The sequence below is a fragment of the Fukomys damarensis genome, unplaced genomic scaffold, assembly GCF_012274545.1.
Source record: "Fukomys damarensis isolate Sample0158 unplaced genomic scaffold, DMR_v1.0_HiC HiC_scaffold_23, whole genome shotgun sequence".
Taxonomy (NCBI): domain Eukaryota; kingdom Metazoa; phylum Chordata; class Mammalia; order Rodentia; family Bathyergidae; genus Fukomys; species Fukomys damarensis.
The window spans coordinates 57536347-57545063 of record NW_022900935.1 but is presented as its reverse complement, the minus strand read 5'-3'; the positions used below and the strand labels follow the sequence as shown (position 1 = coordinate 57545063).

General features: G+C 48.0%; 1 non-coding gene across 1 annotated transcript; it reads right to left on the bottom strand.

Annotated features, from left to right (window-relative positions):
* Positions 1-4610: 4610 nt before the first annotated feature.
* LOC117287400 lies at positions 4611-4714 on the bottom strand. Its single transcript, XR_004518721.1, has one exon. It is a non-coding gene; the product is annotated as a U6 spliceosomal RNA (small nuclear RNA).
* Between the last annotated feature and the right edge of the window lie 4003 nt (positions 4715-8717).

Here is an 8717-nt window from a genome sequence, read left to right as displayed (position 1 = left end):
CCCCCCCCCCCCCCCCGCCCCGTGACGTCCCCGGTGACCAGGACCTGCCTCTTAAAGTTTCCACTACATGGGCCTTTTGGGGACACTTATCCAAGCATGGCAGGAGCCATTTCAAGGAGACATGGCAAGAAGGAAGCTGGTGTGAGGTGAGCGTTACAGGCTGAACACTTAACATCCTGTCACCTAAAATTTATGTCAAAGCCCTCAATGGGATGGCCTTGAGAGTGGGGTCTTTAGATGATTAAGTTCAGCTGAGACCATGAGGTTGGGGACACAGTCAGTGTCCTTATAAGAGGAATGAATAGAGCTCAACGCCCCCCCCCATGGGGACACAGCAAGAAGGTGGCCATCTGTAAGCCAGGAAGAGAACCCTTGCCAGGAAGCCACTCTGCCAGCACCTTGATCTTGGGTTTTCGGAACTGTGAGATAATTCTGTTGTTGAAACCACTCAGTCTCTTTTGTAAGAGCAGCCGGAGCTGATGGAGCCAGTGGCAGCTGCCTGCTGGTCTGGAGAAAACACATCTGAATGTGGACTCATCAGCTGAGATGGCTTCCAAAGCTCAGCCAAGAAATGAGAGCCAGGGCAGCCATAGACTCCAGGGACCCCGGGGGGCGGGGGTGTGAGAGAGGGGTCAACGTGGGTGGGCCTGGGCCCCTCTCTTCTGCTCTGGCTTCAGGGTCGGGATGGTTTATCCAGGCTGAGAGGAGGGGGGCCACCCTCTGCTGCCCGCTTTTGCCACCCACAACCGCTGGGCTTGGTGCACAAAGTGGGCACAATTGACTTCCTGTCAAGAGTCGGGCCTAGGGGGTTTTTCCATCTGCCCGCTCTCTAACATGCTCATCACCCAGAATTATTTCAGATAAGAAGCTGGAGGGCAGACTGTGGTGATAAAAATGGAGTTCTTCTCCAGAACTAACTGACCCAGAGGCAGATCCAACTTGTGACCTTGGACTTAGCAACCATTCAGCTGAGCACAGAAAGCCAGGGCAGGAGAATCACCCCACCACCGCCACAGCCAGCAGGCAGATCCCTGTTCCAGAGACCCCTCCTCCCGGGTGTGGACACTCACCCTCAGGGTATGTGAAGCCATCCCTTGAGCTAGAACTGTGCTAATAATTATAATCCATCTTGACCTTCTACATTATTCTATTTTAGAAAGGATGGTATGCTTTGGCCTGAGGGAAGAATGTTTCCTTTCCCTGAGCTGTTTTCCAGCAAGAGTTGGATTCTGTACATGTGCTGCTGGATGCCCTTCTCATCAGCCTTCTTTAGAGAATGACCCCGGGACGTTGCTTTTAAAAAAACTTTTATTTTTTTAAGACAAGGTCTCACTATGTAGTCCAGTCAGGACTGACTTACTATGTAGCTCAGCTGGCCTCCAACTTGCAATCCTCCTGCCTTGGCCTCCTGAATACTAAGATTACAGTTGCATGTGCTACCATGGCTGGCTTCAGAGGGCTCTTTCTAAAATGCAAATCCAAAATTACCAGAATTATAGTAGCCCAACACAGCACAATATGTTTCATTTCTTGGGATCAGAAGGCCCAAAATGACTCTCCCTGGACTAAAACCAAGGCATCAGCAAGGCTGCCTTCCTTCTCTGTCTCCCGCAATTTTCCAGCTTCCCGAGGTTGCCTGCACTCCTTGGCTCAGGGCCCCTTCCTCTGCCTGCAAAGCCAGCAGTGGAGCAGCTGCGGGCCTCTCGATGTCTGTCTTTCTCTTTTCCCCTGACCCTCTTGCCTCCCTTTTCTAAGGACCCTAGGGATGGTATTAGACCTACCAGGATAATCCAGGATACACTCCCTATCTCAAAATCCTTAATCACATCTGCAAAGTCCCTTTTGCCATGTATGATGACACATTCACAGGCTCTGAGGATTAGGACCTTGAGTGATTATTCTGGGGGGATTATTCTCCTAGGCGAGTGGCTCTGTCCCATTCATTCTGAATCTCCCTGCATGAGGAGGCGTGGAAGCCGAGCTCTGAGGGAGTGGACAAGTGAAGGAACAGCTCCCCAGAGACCAGGTGGGCAAGAAGCAGCCAGTGTTCCCCGAGCTGGCCCCATCTGTCACGTGGCCCCCTTGACTCGCTATTGTGGACAGGCCACAATCTCTTGTCCCGAGTCCTTTCCACAAGCCCTGTGAGGCTGTGGGTAGAGCTGGGGCCTATGGCACTTTCGCTCTGAGCCTAAGGAAGCTTCAGCAGCCTCTGTTCAGCCTGGAGGGGCTCTGGGCACAGAGCTAGAGACAGGGAAGATGACCCGGGGACCAAGCTGAAATACTGAGTGGCTCCAGGGCAGGGAGGAAGCTGCCGGGGCACCCCTTCAGCTTGGAGCTGACCCCCAAATGTTTGATCTCCTTGACTCAGAGGCCAGGTGCCAACTTGGTTGTCTTACAGGCCTAGGGGGCGGGGCCCCTTCCCACTGCAGCTGGGGAGGCTGGAGGGAGCTCTGCTTGGAGTCATACAGACCTGAGCTCATAGTCTGCGAAGCCGGTGCAGGTCCTAGAAACAACCAACTCAATGATACTAAGCTCTGGCTGCTGTACCTCCTCCTTGCCCTGTGCTTCAAGTGGCCATTGTGAGGTCAACAGCTGTCCCTACCAAGTGCCATGTTTGGGGCACAAAGAGCAGTGGAGAGGCAGGACACACTGGGTCATTGTCTCTGGGGCTGAGCAGCAAGCAATTGTGGGTGCCAGGGGCTCCTCCTGACCTCAGCCCCTCCCAGCCACAGCAAGTCACCAGCCAGCCACCCCTCTCAGGTGGCTGAAAAGGCAGGGAGCCCAAACCCCCAAGGGCACCTTTCAGCAGGGACCTCAGAAATAATGAACTCAGAGAATGGGGGAACCATGGACCTGGGGGCAGGACCAAGGTCCTGGAGCATCAGGCCACACGCATTCCCAATACAGTGGACTCTCTAGTTACCATGGGCCTGACATACAAATGACCGGAATTTTAGTTTTAACTTACCACCGAAGTCTTGAGTTATGACCCAAATGCTGGCCGCTTGTGCTTCCAGATGGTCTCAGATACAGATTTAACCCTTTAAGAGTTCTGGAAGGAACATGACAACATCTTTCCCCGTGTGGGGTTAATTTAGAAATCCTGGGCCAGTGTCTTTCTATACACAGGAGACTCTGAAGGCTGTATAGAGGAGCCTGCGCCTTCATCGACCAAGTTGAGTTACAACCAGCCCTTGCAAATGATCTGAGTTCATAAGTCAAGGGTCCACTGTATCTTACCTGGGTGGGGCGAGGACAGCAGACAAGTCCTATATCTCATGGCAGGAAAACTCACAAAACTTCTCCCATGTCAGGCATCTTCGTGCACCTCTCCCTATCCTCAGCTGCATGCATGGAGGTAACAGTTGCTGGACCCATTTTATTAGTGTGGAAGCTGGGGCACAGAAAGGCCACCCATTCCTGGCACAGGATGAGAGGCTGGTGGCTGACAAAGCCCAGAGTTGAAGTCTGGCTGTCCCATGCCACAACCTGCGCCCTTACCAGGAACTCAGGGTGTGAGAGTGGGATGTCAGGCGGGTGCACAAGATAAGAGGGAGGAGGGCAAAGCCGTGCTATGCCAGAGGGCACTGGCTGTGGGGCTCCGTGGTCAGTGTGTGTGGGGAGGTGTGCATTGTAAAGGGGAAGGAGCAGCATGATGCTGATTCAGAGAATCTGCAGTCAGAGCTAAATGAGAGCCTCATAATGATTGTGATTAAAAATTAACACCTCTGTTTGTGTAGTGATTTGGGTGTCCACTTTGCTCCCATGAATTAATTAATAAATGACATCGCAAGTGCTCAGGATAAACTGCAGGGTACAGAAGGGGCACTGGGAAGTTCCAGAGAGGACATCCGTGAGCTAGGCAACAGGACTCCTCACCAAGGGCATCAGCAGGACTGGCCTGGGGGTCACTTCCTGTCTTTGTACAAGGGGGTGCCAGGATACCTTGGGAACCACAGGTAGTCTCGGACAGGGTAGTTTCCCCTGGCCTCAGACTCAGGCTCAACTCAAGACTCTTGAGTCACACAATTCCTGTGGGTTTCTATTTGCCCATCTCTAAAACAGGGCGGATCAACCAGGTGTGGTGGTACACCAGTGATCTCAATGCTCTGGGAGGCTGAAGCAGGAGGTTTGCAAGTCTGAGCCCAACCTGGGCAACTGAGCAACTCAATAACCTGTCTCAAAATAAAAGATGAAAAGGGGCTGGGAATGTAGCTGTGTGCAAAAGTCCTGGATTTAATCCCCAGCACCTGACCCGAGAGAGAGAGAGAGAGAGAGAGAGAGAGAGAGAGAGAGAGTGAGAGAGAGAGAGAGAGAGAGAGAGAGAGAGAGAGAGAGAGAGAGAGAGAGAGAGATGTGGTCTATTGAAACTAAATTTCTAAGTGGGAAGGTGCATTAGTATCCTGTGGCTGCTGTGATAAATGACCACAAACTGGGGGTTTAAAAGAACAAAAATTTACTCTCGAATTCTGGAGGCCAGAACTGTAACACCAAGGTGACAGCAGGGCTGGTTCCATTGCCTGCTTTGCAAGCACAAGGACCTGAGTTCCATCCCTGGAACAAAAAACCAGCCAACCAACAAACGAACATATAACTAAAGCTATTAAGAAGAAAACATGGGATGCTTCACGAATTTGCATGTGGTCATCCTTGTAGGGGCAATGCTAATCTTTTATGTGTTGCATTAATTTTGGTATCTATGCTGCCAAAGCAAGCTTGAAAAAAACTTTTTTCAAATGCTTTTGAAAGGTAAGGGATGTGGCTCAGCGGTAGACCCCTTGCCTGGCATGAATGAAGCTCTGGGTTCAAAGCTTAATCCCTAGGGAGAAAAACAAAGAAACCCAGGCTGAGTGTGCTAAGAGCCCCTCCAGCCTAGCTAGCCACCCACCACTCCCTCTGGCAAACGCGCTCTGCAACACTCCACCGCCCTCAGCAGACTCCCAGTGCTCTCCAGCAGCCCCTTCCTGCCCCTGCTTCGGGTCCCTTATTGCCCATTAATTTAATGTGCTGTTTGCTGTCAAATCCACCTGGACTGGGCCGCCCCCTAGGACAGAGATGCTCGGTGAGGGTGGGGGCTGTGTATGGAAGAACTCCAGACACTCGGATTTTAATGCCATTGCTGTCATTGAGGTAGGACAGAAGAAAGAGGCAGATAGCGTACAAGGAAATCAGGATTTTTTTTTTTTCCTGGTACCAGGTATCAAACTAGGGTCCTTGCACTTGCGAAGCAGGTGGCAGAACCACTGAGCTAAATCCCTGGCCCAGAAATCAGGATTTGAAAGCTGTACTTTTAAGAAACATTGCAGCTTCAGGACACTACAAGTTACTTGAGCCTTCTTTCCTTCCAGGAAAGTCACTCAAATGATTCCTCGAGGTCTTAAAGACACAGGAAGGCTATAAATTGGGTTTTGAGCCCATCTTTTTTACCTGTAAATTGCGCTTTCTCCATCCTTAGGAAGCAGCAGTATTAGTGGGCAGCAGATCTCAACTTCAACTACCCGTAAACGACTTCCATTCCGACAGAGCCTTCTAGATGAGTAACCTGAGTGGGAATGAACATCCTGGATCCCCTATCTTGAACCTTCCCCCAGGACCTCATGAAAAACCTCAGCTTTGGTTTATAGAGCACTTCCTTTTCTCCCGAGAGCCTGCACTTTCTTTCCTTGAGTGTGTACTTTTGGATTTCTGCATAATAACATTCTTCCCAGGCCTCACTCTGACCTATCCTGAAACTTTTTTTTTTTTCCACAAGGGAAGTCAACAAACCTCTAAACATGCTGTTTAGGGTGGGTTATGTTTTTCATCTCAGCTTTGGGAACCTCTCAGTCTCAATCAGATGACATTTTCTCTTGGTGAGCCAGCCAGGAGGTAAAAAGAGTCATCAGAACCGAAACTTTGGTAAGTCTACCTCAAGGCTTTTCTCCCCCACACCTTCCCCAGTCCCTTGCCCTCTGAAACATCATTTATCTGTCTTATTTCTCCCCTTTCTCTCTGTCTACAAACTTCTGCAGCTATGGACTCAAATTGAGAAAGAGTCTACTGGTTTTCTTTTTTCCCCCCTTTTTATCCCCTAAGAAAGCCCCAGTCCTTTTCTTGTCCCATCTCTCCCGCCCTGAGGCTTTCATCTATCAAAAAGCTTGAATCCTTTAACTTTCTCTGATATTAGTTATCAGGAAGAGGCAGGTAGCTGGACTAATGGAAGCTGGGGAGTTTAGGGAGTTTTCTGATGGCTGGGGGACAATTCCTAGCCTGTCCCACCATGTGGGATAGGAAGCGCATGGTCTCTGTACTTGTCTGCTGGTAGGAGAGGCCCACAGGCCCAGAGGAAAGGCTCTACTTCAGCCCTTCTCAGCCCTGCTATTACCTGCCTATGTCCTGTAGCTGCCCATCTAGCCCGCCTGTAGGTTTTTTTTTTTTTTTTTTTTTTTGTACCAGGGATTGAACTTGGGTCCTTGGGCTTGCGAGGCAGGTGGCAGAACCACTGAGCTAAATTTCTGGCCTAGGTAATTCCCGTCCTGCCCCCCGGCCAGCCTCTCTGGCTTGCATCTCTAATGTTAGCTTGCTTCCTCCTCCACTTCATTTGTTTCTGGTATTATTACTGGAACTTTGGCCTCAAGTTTATCTCCCTATCTAAAATGGTATGTGATTTGTAATTGACAAGTGACATCTCCAGATTTTTTTTCCCCCAGACTTTAAAAACCCTCTATGAGTTCCTTGTGGATGTTACAGGTCTCTAGATATAAAGATTTTTGGGGTGACTTTTTGAGTGAAGCCCGACTCTTGTGTGCAACTCCTTTTTCCTACTTTCCTGATCTGTTCATCAAGGTTGGAGTAGCTACATGGCAGGAACCAAGGCACTTGTTCTGGACACGAACAACAGATTTCCACATGACTAGCAGGGATCCCTGGACTAGTCAATGACAAAATGGAGCAGTTGCCTCCCTGGACAGTTCTGGCTCAGAGAAATGGGCAGGCTGCACACAGCATGAGCCCAGGATGAGGGGGACAGCTCACACAGCTTGGCCTTGGGGACCTAAATAGGATCCCATCCTATCTTTTCTTTATTTTTCATTCTCTCTTTACCTCTTTCCAGAAGAACACAAGGGGAACCTAAAAGGCATACAGTCCATCTTAAATTATTTTGCTAACTCAGTGTTCCTAAAATGTCAGCTTTAGGTTGTATTTTATGAATTTGGGACCCATTTAAAATGGAGGATCTTAGAAGGTTTTCTCCAAATGTAAGGTAAAAAGTAAAAATGACAGACTTAAAGTTGGTTTTATAAGAAGAGATAATAAACAAAGATTTCACACGAGGATCTACAGCTCTTTCGCCTTTCTGACTATTGCTGGTTGTACATGTGTGATGTTAACTAACAGAAAAAAGGTACATGGAGTAGCTCACAGTATTAAAGAAACATTGTTACTGTCACCTAGCAGGATCTGTGAGGTCCCTGACACTGAAATGGGGAATTGTTCCACCCTCTTATAGGTTCACTGACTTCTGTCACAGAAAGAATTGTCAGGATGCATCAGCAAAAGATGTGAGTTTATAGAACACACTAAAAAAACAGTGTGGCTTGTGTGTGTTCACAGAAATAAGAGAATGTATAAGCTGGAGAGGTACACTTCAGGAGTGTCTTCAAGTTGGGTGATCCAGATGTGTATTTTCACTTGTCAAGTTATATAATGCAAGCTATCTAGGAATATTTGAAATTGAGATACGCTGCCTGCCAGTGTTCCTGCTTCCTCGGTGTCCTAGTTACTTTTCTCATTGCTGAGATAAAGTACCTGACAACCAAAGTTAAATAAGGAAAGGTTTATTCTAGCTCAGAGTTTGTAGGGATTTTAGTCCATAGTCAGCTGGTTCCAAGGCAGAGCACAGCAGAGGGGCATCACAGAGCAGAAACAGTCATTGGCATGGCAAACAGAAGGCAGTGAGCAACAAGCAGTAGGCAGCAAAAGCAGCAGCAGCAGCAGCAGGCCTCCCTTTCCCTTTTATCCCATCCAGGCCACAAGCCTCTTGGGTAGTGTCACCCACACCCAGGGTGGGCCTTCCCATTAAACACACCCAGAACTATGTTAAACTAATTAATCCAGTACCATACACCCTTAATCCCAGTATCACATACCCATGATCCAGCCACCTTTGAAAAGCCCCGCCTATGAATGCATAAGGCTTTGGGGGAACATCTAGCCATAATACTTGGAGTGGAAGAAGCATAATTACAGGTGAAAAGGGCAGGTGTAGAGTCTTACTTAACAGGCTGATTGATTTGGATTTTTTTTGGTACCGGGGATTGAACTTGGGTCCTTAGGCAGGCCACCAAACCGCTGAGCTAAATCCCTGGCCCCTGGATTTTCTTTTTGAGTGAGCTTCCTAGAAGGGATAAATGCTGGTCATAAAACTCAATTTTTTTCTTAAAAGTGCAGTTTTTAAAATCACAATTTCACCAGTGTTTAGTTTTTTATTGAGGTGCTCAGGTTGGAATAAAGTGGTATAAAAAGCAAAAAAAAAAAAAAAAAAATAAAAAAAAAAAAAAAAAAAAAAAAAAAAAAAAGATATCTTTAAAGTGGGTGACATGTTTTCATACAGGTTGTTAGCCAATCAAGATAATATTTATTTTAAAAATTGGTTTATAAATGTTACATCCATTGTTTTCTGTGTGCAATATAATTTCTAAGATGAAACTACTGAACTCCATTACTTTTGTGATATA